Genomic DNA, 17,072 nt, shown 5'->3' with positions numbered 1-17,072 from the left:
CCCCTCTGTCAAATATGTACAAGGCTGTACGTTTTTGTAGTGGCTGCCTCTGCCCTGGGGTTAGTTTCACATTCTCTGGAGTGTGTATAGGAACATGCAAATTGGTAATGGCTGTGCTGCCCTGGTCAGAGGCAGAGGTGGGTCTGAGCCATGTTTATTCCCTTCAAGTATGTGCATTCTAACTGGCAATGGCACACTCCATGATAATGGGTAGCAGCAATGGAACAAGAGGGGCTGTAGCAGGAGCTTGGTATGGGCAGGGGTGTGGTACTGGAGCAGTCCTGGCAAATAGCTAGATTTCCAGGCAGTTTCCAGTCTGTTGCCTCTGAGCTGTGACTGTGAGTGTGAAAGTCTATGCACTCTTCAAGAAGAGTGTCTTGGCTTCTTATAGCTATACACTAAGTGCTACTGTTTTTAAAATAGCTAAGGGGTCTTGTGTTCCCATTGTTAGATACTAGAGGTGAGGTGCATCATATGTGGCTCAAACTTCATATTAATTGACCTATCAATAGCATTTAACACAATAGATTATACCTTTTCTTTTTAAAATAGATAGATTTATTAACATTTATTTATTTGACTATGACCAGTGTGTTCTCTTGTCAAAAGTCTGTAAGCCTTTGACCTGCTTCATTTTGTACTCCAAGGCCAAACTTGCCTGTAACTCCAAGTAATGCTTGGATACCTACTTCCTACTTTTGCATTCCAGTGCCCTGTGATGAAAATGACATATTTTGGGGGTGTTAGTTCTAGAAGGTCTTGTAGGTCTTCATAGAACCATTCAACTTCAGCTTCTTTGGAATTACTGGTTGGGGCATAGTCTTGGATTACTATGATATTGAATGGCTTACCTTGGAAATGAACAGAGATCATTCTGTCGTGTTTGACATTGCACCGAAGTACTGCATTTTGGACTTTTTTGTTGACTATGAGGTCTACTTCATCTTGTCCAAGGGACTCTTGCCCACAGTAGTAGATATGATGGTCATCTTAGTTAAATTTGCCCACTCCAGTCCATTTTAGTTCACTGATTCCTAAAATGTGGATTTCAATCTGGCCAACTCCTGTTTGACCACTTCTAATTTACCTTGATTCATGGACCTAACATTCCAGGTTCTTATGCAATATTGTTCTTTACAGCATCTGGACTTTACTTCCATTACCAGTCATATCCACAACTGGGTGTTGTTTTTGCTTTGCCTCTGTCTCCTCATTCTTTTTGGAGTTATTTCTCCACCCTTCTACAATAGCATATTGGGCACCTATCGACCTGGCAAGTTCATCTTTCAGTGTCATATCTTTTTGCTTTTTCATACTGTTCATGCGGCTCTCAAGACAAGAATACAGAAATGGTTTGCCATGGACAAGTCCTCTACACATAGACATCACCAGATGGTCAATACCAAAATCGGATTGATTGATTATATTCCTTGCAGCCAAAGATGGATAAGCTCTATACAGTCAGCAAAAGCAAGACCAGGAGCTGACTGTGGCTCAGATCATGAACTTCTTATTACAAAACTCAGACTTAAGTTAAAGAAAGTAGGGATAATTACTAGACCATTCAGGTATGACCTAAATGACCCTTATGATTATACAGTGGAAGTGACAAATAGATTCAAGGAATTAAATCTGATAGACAGAGTGCCTGAAGAACTATGGACAGAGGTTCTTTACATTGTACAGGAGGCAATGATCAACACAATCCCCAAGAAAAAGAAATGCAAAAAGGCAAAATGGTTGTCTGAGGAGGCCTTACAAATAGCTGAGTAAAGAAGAGAAGCTAAAGGTAAAGAAGAACAAGAAAGATATACCCATTTGAATGCAGAATTCCAAAGAATAGCAAGGAAAGACAAAAAAAAGCCTTCCTCAGCGATCAATGCAAAGAAACAGAGGAAAACAATAGAATGGGAAAGACTAGAGATCTATTCAAGAAAGTGAGAGATACCAAGGGAACATTTCATGCAAAGATGGGCACAATGAAGGACAGAAATGGTATAGACCTAACAGAAGCAGAAGATATTAAGATAAGGTGGCAAGAATACACAGAAGAACTATATAAAAAAGATCTTCATGACCCAGATAACCATGATGGTGTGATCACTCACCTAGAACCAGACATCTTGGAGTGCAAAATCAAGCGGGCCTTAGGAAGCATCACTTTGAACAAAGCTAGTGGAAGTGATGGCATTCCAGCTGAGCTATTTCAAATCCTAAAAGATGATGCTGTGAAAGTGCTTCACTCAATATGCCAGCAAATTGGGAAAACTCAGCAGTGGCCACAGGACTGGAAAAGGTCAGTTTTCATTCCAATCCCAAAGAATGGCAATGCCAAATAATGTTCAAACTACCACAAAATTGCATTCATCTGACATGCTAACAAAGTAATGCTCAAAACTCTCCAATCCAGGCTTCAACAGCAAGAGAATGGTAAACTTCCAGATGTTCAAACTGGGTTTAGAAAAGGCAGGGGAACCAGAGATCAAATTGCCAACATCCGTTGGATCATCAAAAAAGCAAGATAATACCAGAAAAACATCTACTTCTGCTTTATTGATTACACAAAACTTTTGACTCTGTAGATCACAACAAATTGTGGAAAATTCTTCAAGAGATGGGAATACCAGACCACCAGATCTGCCTCCTGAAATATCTGTATGGAGGCCAAAAAGCAACAGAACTGAACTTGGAACAACAGACTGGTTCCACATTGGGAAAGGAGTACGTCAAGGCAGTATATTGTCACCCTGCTTATTTAACTTCTATGCAGAATGCATCATGCAAAATGCCAGGCAGGATAAAGCCAAACTGGGATCAAGATTGCCAGGAGAAATATCAATAACCTCAGATATGCAGATGACACCACCCTTATGGCAGAAAGCAAAGAAGGACTAAAGAGCCTCTTGATAAAAGTGAAAGAGGAGAGTGAAAAAGTTGGCTTAAAACTCAAAATTCAGAAAACTAAGATCATGGCATCCGGTCCCATCACTTCATGGCAAATAGATGAGGAAACAATGGAAACAGAGAGACACCTTATTTTTCGGGGCTCCAAAATCACTGCAGATGGTGACTGCAGTCATGAAATGAAAAGACGCTTGCTCCTTGGAAGAAAAGCTATGGCCAACCTAGACAGCATATTAAAAAGCAGAGACATTACTTTGCTGACAAAGGTCCATCTAGTCAAAGTTATGGTTTTTCCAGTAGTCATGTATGGATGTGAGAGTTGGACTATAAAGAAAGCTGAGCACTAAAGAAATGATGCTTTTGAATTGCGGTGTTGGAGAAAACTCTTGAGAGTCCCTTGGACTGGAAGGAGATCCAACCAGTTTATCCTAAAGGAAATCAATCCTGAATACTCATTTGAAGGACTGATGCTGAAGCTGAAATTCCAATTCTTTGGCCACCTGATGCGAAAAGCTGTCTCAGTGGAAAAAACCCTGATGCTGGAAAAGATTAAAGACAAGAGGAGAAGGGGACAAAAGAGGATGACATGGTTTGATGGCATCACCGACTCGATGGACATGAGTTTGAGCAAGCTCCAGGAGTTGGTGATGGATAGGGAAGCCTGGCATGTTGCAGTTTATGGGGTAACAAAGAGTTGGACATGACTGAACTGGCATTTATTTGACTTCACCAAATACTCATTGTAGCACATGGGATCTTTATGTGTGGCATGTGAACTCTTAGTTGCTGCATGTTCAATCTAGTTCCCTGACCAGGGCATGGAACCCAGTACCCCTGCATTGGGAACTCAGAGTCTTAGCCACTGAGACCACCAGGGCGGTCTCTACACCTTCTCTTTGATAAACATTTTTCTTTGATCTCCAAAACAACATCCTCATGTTTTTTTCTCCAACTTCATTGACAGCTTCTTCTCACTGCCCTTTCTATTTTCCCCTATGGTAGATAACCTATTAACATTGGCACTCCCCAGAGTTCAGTCCTTATTTCTCTTCTCTGTCTATACTTACTCCCTTGCTTATATCAGTCTTGTGGCCTGGTTATACAAAGTAAACAAGATATTTTTACCCATAGTAGAAGTCTATAATTAATAGGCAGACAGACATCTACCCAAATCCCAGACTGCTACTATAAAATTATATAAATATTGTAGTGAAATATATTTTTTAAAAAAGAGTGTAAAAAGAGTACCTTTGAACAAACATGTAGTTTGTTTCAATAGTTTCACAGGATACCATGGAAGTAAAACCCCTTAGATTCAGGATCAGATTGGATGTAGCTAGACCCACCGATAAAGAGAGTAGCTAGGTGGGAAGCTTTTGTGGCTGGATGTGGAGCATGCATGGTAAAACAAGAACTCACAGCTAACCATCTGGGGTTGTGTGAGTCTCAAATATGTCAAGGCAGCACATGAAACTTCAGACTTTACAAAACGGAGCTGAAGAAACTAGACATAAAGCCTCTGTCTATGGAATATTAAGAACATTTACATTTAAGAACAGATTAAACTAGCCTATAGTTATAGAAATGGAAACAATAAATGTTTGACATGGAGACTAATTGCAAAGGGACATGAAGAAATTTTATGCAAATATTTTATATTCTCGATTTGAGGATGAATTTTGAGGGTGTATACATTTGTGGAAACTCATTGAATAATACAATTTCAATATAGTTTTTTCACTACATGTGAACTATATTAAAGATGAATGTACATGCACATGTGTGAAAGAGGGGGCAGAGAGAGAATAGAGAATTGGATGAGAGAAATTGTATATATCAAATATTAATAAAAAACATTTGTTATATTCTGCAAGTGATTAAAAGAATTTGTTGCCAGATAACAGTGAAGTGATATCAGGGAACATTTCTTTTATGATGGAAGAAGTGATAAAAAAAAGTTATGTTTATTGGAATGGTCCTCTAGAGAGCAAAATATAAAGATGCTTTTACAGGAGAACGAAGAAAGAATTGCTGGGGCTTAAGCAAATGTGGTTAAAAGAATATGCGATTTAGTGCCAAAAAGATTGGTTTTAGAGAAAAGGAAGGAAAAGATCATCTTTGTACAAGCAAGAAGTTAGAGCATATAGGTATAGATGCTGCTAAGTGGATAGAAGTAATGATAACATATGTGGAAATTTCCCTTTAAATGCTCCAGTTTATATCCAAAGTGGGAAGCAAAGAAATCTGCTGAATGAGAGGATGGAGGGGGATGGTATTAGAGATTTGAAGAGGGAAGAAGCTGTGAACTAGTCACCTTGTGGATAGGAGATTTAATGTATGTAAAACAAATAACATATCTGGAAGGGTTAAAAAGATACTGTAGGTATGTGGTCATTAATTTATTGTTATGCACGTTTTTCTCCAGTCATGATCAGCTTTTCAGGTGCAGGCATGAAAGAAAGTTGGATTTAATTAAGGTTCCAGTTTCCCAAGTAAGTGTGCCAGAATGAAACAAGAGCAAGAGAGTCAAGGACATATATGAGAAAATGATTATCATGATTGAGCACAAATTTGAGCTGGATAAAATACCTAGATACAGAGACTATTATTATTATAGATTTCCTAAGAAAATTATTTTATAAGGAAGGATCGATAGTTTAGAAAAATGTATAAAAGCATCATATAAAAGCATTTATTTAAAAAATGCTTTATATTTATATAAAAGCATTTATAAAAGCATCATATGCTCCTTGTCTTTTTTAAAAAAGTAAAATATATAAAATAAAGAAATTTAATTCCCAACATCCACACCTCCAACCGTCACCAGAGGACCAACTACTATTAAATGCTTTGTATGTGTGCCTGAAAATTAAAGTCTGGTTGATTTTCAAATCTTCTCCCTACAAATTCAGCATTTTGGAGGAGTAAAAGGGTTGCAGTCCCAGAAAGAGGAAGATTCATGAATGAATGAACAAATAAATAAATCCAAGCTCCCCCATAATTAGCAAATTTGGGGAACATAATTTAGGATAAACAATAGGAAAAGACAGTTCCTCTAATAGTTAAAGTCCCTTTTATTAAAAGCAGAAATTTTTCTTAAGTGGTCTATTCTTGCAACAGGGAAAGAAACATTTGAACCCTGTATTTAGCAAAACGTATTGCTGCCAGATGGGAAAGGTAAAGTACTTAATGGGGAGAGTTTAAAGGTCCTCAGTGTTTTCAAAGTAAATACTAGTTAAATAATATTGACAAAGTGCTTAAGGACTCTGAGGCAGGCCATTGCGAATATCATGAACCATAGGGACTATTCAGGTCAAAAATTTCACTATATGCATGTTGGTAATGAAGACTTAATTACAGAAAACAATAGAGAAATGAGCACAGATATAGGAAGTATCTATTGACATTGCCTATAAAAATTATGTGGCAGAGTAGGCAAGATAGAATGCATCAGCTGAAACTCTCAGAAACATATCAAGGGAAGAACTCAGCATTCCATAACATCACACACACACCTAACTTATTTTCTTTAATCCAAAGTAAAACTTAATGTCTTTGATCAATTACATCACAATACTATATTCCAAAGACTCCAGTTCCATAACCAAAAATAATTGAAAATCAATTTGAAATAGTCACCTCTTCCTAGGAATGTCTCCTGACCCTTTCCAAGGTAAATTGAGCTAATCCTTTTAGGGCCTTCAGTTCTGCAGCTTTATTCATTATTCCAATCATCACAATAAAATATCATGTCAGAGAGCTGCCCACACAACAGGGGACTCCTCCTTATAATATGGTAATGAAGGACAAAACAGTAGCAATACTTAATGTAAGAAAATTTAGTCAGCTATATGATAGTAAAAGCTAGCATTTATTGGACACTTATCACAAAATAACTCTATGCTGTAGGTGCCATTTTTATCATCTCCTTTCTACAAATAATAAAACTGAGGCCTAGAGAGTTTCAGTAATTTGTGGGACCAGAATTTAAACCCATGCTCTGATGCTAGTACCCGTGTACATCATTAGATTAGAGAGATGGAAATTCTTTGAAATTTTTAATGTTAGAAAAGTGAATTTGCTATAATGATATTAAAAGCTCAGAGAATGAACAGGAAACTGGACAGTTGGGCTAAGAATAACCAAAAGTGATGACATAACATGATTGGTCTGATAGGGATACTAACACATGGTTTTCTTAGACCTCAGACATTTTCAGTCTTGTTTCCCAATGATTATGATCCAAAATCTAACCACAAAGCACTAGATTATTCTAACTTAGCTCAAGATATGCTTGCCTCTTTTTTAGAGGAGAAATCTCATGATTTAAATAGATTTCATATAAAGGGCAAGAATACTTCTTTAAAAAGAAATTGGACATTTCTCCAAAGAAGACATACAGATGGCTAACAAACACATGAAAAGATATTCAACATCACTCATTATCAGAGAAATGCAAATCAAAACCACAATGAGGTATCATTTCATGCCAGTCAGAATGGCTGCTATCAAAAAGTCTACAAACAATAAATGCTGGAGAGGATGTGGAGAAAAGGGAACCTTCTTACTGTTGGTGGGAATGCAAACTAGTACAACCACTATGGAGAACAGTGTGAAGATTCCTTAAAAAACTGGAAATAGAACTGCCATATGACCCAGCAATCCCACTGCTGGGCATACACACTGAGGAAACCAGAATTGAAAGAGACACATATACCCCAATGTTATCGCAGCACTGTTTACAATAGCCAAGACATGGAAGCAACCTAGATGTCCATCAGCAGATGAATAGATAAGAAAGCTGTGGCACATATACACAATGGAATATTACTCAGCTATTAAAAAGAATGCATTTGAATCAGTTCTAATGAGGTGGATGAAACTGGAGCCTATTATACAGAGTGAAGTAAGTCAGAAAGAAAAACACCAATACAGTATACTAATGCATATATATGGAATTTAGAAAGATGGTATAACGATGACCCTATATGCGAGACAGCAAAAGAGACACAGAACAGACTTTCGGACTGGGAAGTGGGACAAGGCGAGAGTGGGATGATTTGACAGAATAGCACTGAAACATGTATATTACCACACGTTAAATAGATCACCAGTCCAAGGTCGATGCATGAAACAGGGTGTTCAGGGCTGGTGCACTGGGACAACACTGAGGGATGGGATGGAGAGGGAGGTGGGAGGGGAATTCAGAATGGGGGATACATGTACACCCATGGCTGATTCATGTCAATATATGGAAAAAACCACCACAGTACTGTAAAGTAATTAGGCTCCAATTAAAATAAATAAATATATTTTTTTAAAAAAACAAAATAAGCTATAACCAAATCTTTCAGCTTAAAGCTAAACATTCAGAAAACTAAGATCATGGCATCTGGTCCCATCACTTCATGGCAGATAGATGGGGAAACAGTGGAAACAGTGGCTGACTTTATTTTTCTGGACTCCAAAATCACGGCAGATGGTGATTGCAGCCATGAAATTAAAAGATACTTACTCCTTGGAAAGAAAGTTATGACCAACCTAGACAGCATATTAAAAAGCAGAGACATTACCTTGTCAACAACGGTCCATCTAGTCAAGGCTATGATTTTTCCAGTGTTCATGTATGGATGTGAGAGTTGGACTGTGAAGAAAGCTGAGCACCGAAAAATTGATGCTTTTGAACTGTGGTGTTGGAGAAGACTCTTGAGAGTCCCTTGGACTGCAAGAAGATCCAACTGGTCCATCCTAAAGGAGATCAGTCCTGGGTGTTCATTGGAAAGACTGATGCTGAAGCTGAAACTCCAGTACTTTGGCCACCTGATGCGAAGAGCTGAGTCATTGGAAAAGACCCTGATGCTGGGAAAGACTGAGGGCAGGAGGAGAAGGGGACGACAAAGGATGCGATGGTTGGATGGCATCACTGACTCGATGGACATGGGTTTGGGTGGACTCTGGGAGTTGGTGATGGACAAGGAGGCCTGGCGTGCTGTGATTTATGGGGTCTCAAAGAGTCAGACACGACTGAGCGACTGAACTGAACTGAAATCTTTCAGTGGGTTCAAGAGAGAAGCTGCACTTACATCTTCATCTTCCTGCCATGGTCCAGGATTAGAGCTCAGAGGCCTCCTTGTCTGAAACAGTTCTCATGGTGACCTTTAAGCAAAGTCGTCCAGTCCGTGCTTGAAACAAACTCTGCAGAGACCTTGCATCCTAGCCTGAGTATTCAAATATAAATTAATTTGGAAACCATAACTGATTAAACATGAGTAGCATTATCTTGACTGACTAGTAGATATTTGGTGATGAGATACACCTCTATTTCTGGAAATTAAAATCCTCTCAGAAATTAAAAAAATAAATAAATAAATTGGAGCAAAATAAGGACTGGAAAAGTTGATACTGGGTTGTCCAGAAGCAATATATATCTATTAGAATCCATGCTTAGAGCTGCCCAACATCTACATACCCTTCTTCCAATATACTTTCTTCCAAAATTGTTCTTATCTAAAAAGATAGCATTATCTTATGAAATGAGGCTTCCCAGATGGCACTAGTGGTAATGAATCCACCTGCAATGCAGGAGACTCAGGTTCGATCCCTGGGTCAGGAAGATCCCTTGAAGAAGGAAATGGCAACCTACTCCAATATTCTTGCCCGGGGAATCTCATGGACAGAAGAGCCTAGTGGGTTACATTCCAAACAGGGTAGCAAAGTGTCAGAAACAGTTGAAACAACTTAGCACATACACAGCACATATCTTATGAAATATAATCCAAAATAAATTCTGTCACTTTCCAGTATTTCTTCAGTCACTTCACTGAGCTTCAATTCCAGGATCATGGGTAATGCTCATACTTTCTCTAGATCTATTATGACTATGTTTCAACATTCCTCAACCTGTGGACTAATTTTAGCCATTTTAAACACCATTTACTTATAGTTTTGGAAGAAATTGATTATATTAATTAGAATATATAGATGTAAATCCATGACCAAGAAGAAAGAACCTATTTGTAAAGACCAGAGCCCTCAGTTCTGTAGCTGGCATTGAGGTCATATTTAGCATTTATGACTTCCTTATTCCACTCTCCATTTAATATATTCTTTTCTTTTACCAGCACCTTAGTAGCTGGGCTTCGTTGTTCAGTGGTATATGCAAACTTTAATTCTTGGCTGATCTGGGATGTACTTCCAGAGAAGAGATGCATTGATTTACATTCTGGTTCTAATTTTTCAATATAGATAACAAATTTACATTGTTTTTCTAGCATATATCCATATCATGCTATTCAGGCAACAAGTAATTGCAAAAGTCCCCTACCCAGTAAGTGATAGAACCAGGGTTTAATTTCAGGTTCCTCTGATTCCAAAATTCACACCTATAGTTCTAGTCTGGGTCCTTGAATGAATAAGAAGAGACTGAAATAAAAAGTAGAAAATAAGAAGAACAACATCAGCAGTAATAGACCCATAATCAGCAAAGAACAGAGGTTTGGATGGGCAGTAGAGATGGAAAATAGATAAGACAGCTGCCATAACAGGATATGGGAAGGGAGGTGCAGGCTGAGACAAACCCTTTCAAAATTGTACCTTGCAAAGTTAATAATTTGCAATGAAACAAAACAAATAGGTGATAGCAAGAGCAAAAATCAACTTAGACCTTGTGAGGGCATTTCATCTCAAGTTCTGGGAAGTGTGGTATATTAAATGGAAAGAGTAACCCTTGTTTCTCCAAGCTGAAGAAAGGCACCATTATATCCAATTTGTTTTACTTTTCCTTCCTCCTCACGTTATTGTTCTCCATAATACTCATAGCCAAGTAAGACCTAGTGTATTTTACTTATTTATCAATAGTTTACTGTTTTTCCACACTTGGAATGTAATCTTCATGAATATTTTATTTTATTTTATTGTTGAGGCACATCCTGGCACAATATAGGCCCTCTGCTTATGTCTGTTGACTGAAAGAATGAATGTATCATCAAAAGGGTTTGTGCCCCCTGCCACCTGCTTTCGAGGCTCTCAAAATTTGGAATGCAAATTCCAACATTCCAATTGACTTCTTACAAATGCATGGCTCCTTCTCAAAAACTGATGAAGCTTTCTGACTGCCTTTGTTCATTGCTTTCTATTTCCTACTGCAGCAGGAAGTGACTTTGGACAAATACCAGTACTGCTGGCAATGCCCCTATTTCTACTATTTCCCTGGAGACAGGTAATGTCCTAGCCAAGAGCTCCACAGTGAGATGGCAGTGAGAATCCTTGTCTCAACAAAAAAGCCATTTGATTTGGGGAACATTTCTTAAGACCCTGAGCCTTTATTTCCTCATTTGTTGCAGAGGTCCCCAACCATTTTTGCACCATGAAAGACAATTTTTCCACGGGTCCAAGGGAGTGGATTTCGGGATGATTCAAGTGCATTACATTTATTGTGCACTCTATTTCTATTATTATTGCATCGTCACCTCAGATCCATTAGATCCCAGGGGTTGGGGACTACTGATCTACAGTGTTTCCTTTATTTTATAAATATCTATCTATATCTATATATATCTGTATGCACCTTTCTTCTCACATCTAGAATATATTGACTCCATCTCCAAAGAAGATAAGCCAGTGTTCTGACCTTCAGCTCAAAATCCAGGATCTCTGGGTGGTCAGCAGTTCTATCAGGTCCACATGTAGATCCTTTTGAACTAAAAGTTATATCATCAATCTCTCCCACATCCCCAATAGACAATGGTGGCATAGGGACAGAATAAGGTGAATAAAAACTTCCATTATAAAAATGGAAGAACGAAAGATATACTGTGATCACTTATTCATTGCAATGATGGAATCCGATCACCATTCTGAAGACATTCTGTACTTTTAATGAAGGAAGTTCTCTGTTTAGATAGTAAATCTCTGTGTGAGAAACTCCCTTGCCCATTGCTAACCATAGACCTATCTCAAGTGGGTTTGGGGGATATTTCCTTCTTGGTGGATACACAATTATCCACACACCTCTCTCTGTAGGCCCAAGTTTGAGGACAAAGCCATATAGTCATAAACTCTTTTAAGACCAAGTTTGTGGTTTCTTTGTCGATGCAATTGCCTCAAAACTCAATAAGCTTTCAGTTTATTTGCAACCAACACTATATGACAGCAAACTTATCCAAATCTTTTTTCTAGACATAATTAAGTCTACCTTATTTCTTTCCTTCCTCACCCTCTGCCAACCTCTTTCCTTAATTGAGGCCATCTAAATCTGTTTGATTGGGTGAGGATGAAACAACCTTAATCTGATCTTGCTGAGGACATTTGTTTAAGTTCAGTTCAGTTCATTTCAGTCAGTCATGTTCAAATCTTTGTGACCCCATGGACTGGAGCACACCACACACAGTTCAAAAGCATTGTTTCTTTGGCACTCAGCTTTCTTTATAGTCCAACTCTCACATTCATACATGACTACTGGAAAAACCATAGCTTTGACTAGATTGACCTTTGTCGGCAAAGTAATGTCTCTGCTTTTTAATATGCTGCCTAGTTTGGTCATAGCTTTTCTTCCAAAGAGCAAATGTCTTTTAATTTCAAGGTGGCAGTCACCATGTGCAGTGATTTTGGAGCTCCCCAAAATAAAGTAAGCCAATGTTTCCATTGTTTCCCAATCTATTTGCCATGAAGTAATGGGACCTGGTGCCATGATCTTAGTTTTGTGAATGTTGAGTTTTAAGCCAACTTTTTCACTCTCCTCTTTCACATTCATCAAGAGGCTCTTTAGTTCTTCTTTGCTTTCTGCCATAAGTGTGGTGTCATCTGCATATCTGAGGTTATTGATATTTCTCCCAGCAATCTTGATTCCAGCTTGTGCTTCATCCAGCACAGCGTTTCACATGATATACTCTGCATAGAAGTTAAATAAGCAAGGTGGCAATATACAGCCTTAATGTACTCTTATTCTGATTTGAAACCAGTCTGATCTTCCATGTCCAGATCTAATTGTAGCTTCTTGACCTCCATACAGATTTGTCAGGAGGCAGGTCTGGTGGTCTGGTATTCCCATCTCTTGAAGAATTTTCCACAGTTTGTTGTGACCCACACAGTCACATAGTCAATAAAGCAGAAATAGGTGTTTTTCTGGAACTCTCTTGCTTTTTTGATGATCCAACAGCTGTTGGCAATTTGATCTCTGGTTCCTCTGCCTTTTTTGAATCCAACTTGAACATCTGGAAGTTTGCCATTCTTGTACTGTTGAAGCCTGGATTGGAGAGTTTTGAGCATTACTTTGCTAGCGTGTCAGATGAGTGCAATTTTGTGGTAGTTTGAACATTCTTTGCCATTTCCTTTCTTTGGGATTGGAATGAAAACTGACCTTTTCCAACCCTGTGGTCACTGCTGAATTTTCCCAATTTGCTGGCATATTGAGTGTAGCACTTTCACAGCACCACCTCTTAGGATTTGAAATAGCTCAACTGGAATTCCATCACCTCCACTAGCTTTGTTGGCAGTAATGCTTCCTAAGGCCCACTTGGCTTCCCATTCCAGGATGTCTGGCTCTCGGTGAGTGATCACACCATCATGGTTATCTGGGTCACGAAGATCTATTTTGTATAGTTCTTCTGTGTATCCTTGCCACCTCTTCTTAAGATCTTCTGCTGTTATTAGGTCCATACCATCTCTGGTCCTATATTGTGCCCATTTTTGCATGAAATATTCCCTTGGTATCTCTAATTTTCTTGAAGATATCTCTGGTGTGAAAAGACATCTGTTTAAGGGAAGTCTTTATAAGTTTGTTTTTCTTCAAAGACATTTTTCTCTTTTAGTTAATTAAAACTTCTATTTGGAGTTAATTTTTGCATATAGTGTGAGGTAAGGGTCCAACTTCTTTCTTTTGCATCCAAATATCCAGTTGTCACAGCATCATGTATCAAACAGGCTCTAATTTCTCATTGAATGGTCTTGGGACTCTTGCCAAAAATCAAGTCACCATAGATGTATGGGTTCATTTCTAGACTCAAATACTATTCCACTGATCCACATGTCTATCAACACCAGTACCACACTACTTTGATTACTGTAGCTTGGCATAGGTTTATGTGTAATTTTTAAATCTCTGTTCTTTTTCAAGATGTTTTGGCTACTCAGGATCCCTTGTACTTCTTTATGAATTTTAGGATCAGTTTTTCCATTTCTACAACTAAAGGTGGTTGAATTTTGATTAGAATTACATTTAATCTGTGGATGCATAATGGATGAGTAATGCCAGCTTAATATTAAGTCTTCTAAACCATGAACCCAGGGTGACTTTCTATTAATTTATGTATTCTTTACTTTCTTTCAACAACATTGTATAGTTTCAATGTACAAGTCTTGCATTTTCTTAGTTAAGTTTATTCGTACATATTTTAATTTTTATAATGCTATTGTAAATGTAATTATTTTCTTAATTTTCTTTCAGATTGTTTATTGCTAGTATATAGTGTATCTATACACCTGAATTTGTATGTTGCTTTATATCCTACTATATGGCTGACCTTCTTTATTAGTTCCAGTGTTATCCTGTGGATTCTTTAGGGTTTCATCTGCAAATAGAGATAGTTTATTTCTTCTTTTGAAATTTATTCATTTATTTCCTTTTCTCACCTAATCCCTTTGGCTGTAAATACCAGTAAAATACTGAATATAAGTGGTGAAATTAGGCATCCTTGTCTTTCTCCTGATTGGGGAGAAATGCTGCCAATTTCTCACTATTGACTATGGCATTAGCTCTGGGTTCTTAATAAATGTCCTTTGTTATGTTGAGGAAGTTTCCTTTTATCCCTACCTGGTTGGTTGCTTATATCATGAAAATGTATTTAATTTTTCAAACACTTTCAATTATTGAGATGATTTTGTGTTTTTATTCATTCTATTAATATACAGTATTATATTGATTGAATTTTATATGTTGAACCACCTTTGCTTTTTTGGGTTAAATCTCCCTTGGGTATAGTGTGTAATACTTTCTATATTTTCTGGATTCAGCTAACTAGAGTTTTGTTGAGAATATTTGCATCTACATAAATGATATTGGTATTTGTTTTCTTTTTTTGTGATGTCCTTTGGCCTTGGTATCAAGGTAATATTGGCCTAATAGGATAAGTTAGGAAGTGTTCTTTCTTCTATATTATTCCAAGAGTTCAAAAATAATTGATCTTAATTATTTTGTAGAAATTGGTAAAATTTTACAGTGAAGTCATCTGGGCCTGCACATTTTGGAATTTTCTGTATGTACCTATTATGACCATCTACTCTAGTGTTTCATTCAAGGTTGAAGTTTTTTTGTTGAATTTCTGTCTGGATGATCTATCCATTGATGTTAGTGAGGTGTAAAAGTCTGCTACTATCATTGTGTTATTGTCAATATCTCCCTTTAGTTCTACTAATAATTGTCTTATATATTTGATGCTCCAATGTTAGGTACGTATATATTTATAACTTTCCAGAGATTGGTAAAATTGATTTTGACAGGATTTGTCAGTTTGTTAGTTATTTTTATGGAAGAATGGGCTTTTAAGATTCTATTCTACCAGTTTCTATCTAAGGAGATTAAATGAGCCTTTTAAAAAATTTGTGTTGGAGTATAGCTGATTTAAAATGTTTAGCTCCTGCTGTATAGCAAAGTGAATCAGTTATACATATACATATATCCACTATTTTTTAGATCATTTTCCCATATAGGTCATTACAGAGTATTCAGACAGGTTCCCTGTGCTATACAGTAGGTCCTTATGAGTTATCTCTTTTATATATAATAGTATACATCTTTTTATATACTCCCCTTCCAATTTATCCTCCCCTTCCCCACTTCCCCCTAGTAACCATACATAAATTTGTTTTCTATATCTCTGACTCTATTTCTGTTTTTAAAATAAGTTCATTGATACCATTAGATAACACGTATAAGTGATGTATGGCATTTGTCTTTCTGACTTACTTTGCTTAGTATGAAAATCTCTAGATCCATCCGTGTTGCTGCAAATAACATTATTTCATTCTTTATTATGGATGAGTAATATTTCATTGTGTGTGTGTGTGTGTGTGTGTGTATAACACTTTCTTTATTCATTCCTCTGTTGATAGACATTTAGGTAACGTCCATGTTCTGGCTATTGTAGATAGTAATGAGCTTTTTTTCTTAAAGACTTTTTCATCCTGAAGTCTTCTTATTTAAAATCCAGAAGCAATTAACATTTTAAATGCCACAAGATCACTGCTATGGACTGAATGTATCCCTCCAAACTTTATATGCTGAAACCCTAATCCACCATGTGACTATATATGGAGATAGAGCTTTTAGATTGTAATTAAGCAAAAAATGAACTATAAGGTTGAGGTCCTAATCACACAGAATTTGAGGCTTTACAAGAAGAAGAAGGAGATCTCTCTCTCTCTCTCTTTCTACACAAACACACACACACACACACAGAGGCTGTGTCAGGACAGCGTGAGAAGGTGGCTATCTATAAGCCAGGAGGCTGATATTTACTAGTATTCATTCCTATTGTACTTTGATCTGGGATTTCTGGCCTCTAAAATTATGACAAAATTAATTTCTGCTGTGTAAGACACCCAATTGATGACATTTAGCATACTATGTTTTGTTAGTGAGAAATGGGGCTATAGCAAATACTTTAAAATGTGTTAGTGGCTTTGAAGCTGGGTAATGTGTAGAGGCTGGAAGAGTTGTATGATGAAATCTAGAAAGATGGACATTAAGCTGATTCTAGTGAGGCCTCAGCAGGAAATGAGCAACATATATAATGTATATGAGATTCACTGATTGATTTTATGGAAGTGGATCACATAATTGTGGAAGCTGGCAAGTTCAAAACTGGGGGACATGCTAGCAGAGTGGAGATCCAGGGAAGAGTTGATGTTGTAGTCTTGTGCCAAAGGCAGTCCAGAGGCAGAAATTTTTCTTCCTGTTCCTACAACTCTGGGCTCTCTAGGGTTGCTGACCATGATCTCCAAACAGAAAGCACTTCTCCCATGAAAACCAGCAAGAATCCCATTGCCTGGACACTTCAGGATTCTTTTGTTCAGTGTATAACAAGCAAGAAGAGGAATCACTATCTGTTGTGGCCATCCTGCAGACACAGAATGGACCCCTGCTCAAAATTTGTTTCAGATGTCAAGATTGG

This window comes from Cervus canadensis, chromosome X (genome assembly GCF_019320065.1).
Source record: "Cervus canadensis isolate Bull #8, Minnesota chromosome X, ASM1932006v1, whole genome shotgun sequence".
Classification (NCBI taxonomy): Eukaryota; Metazoa; Chordata; class Mammalia; order Artiodactyla; family Cervidae; genus Cervus; species Cervus canadensis.
This window is presented reverse-complemented; position numbering follows the sequence as displayed.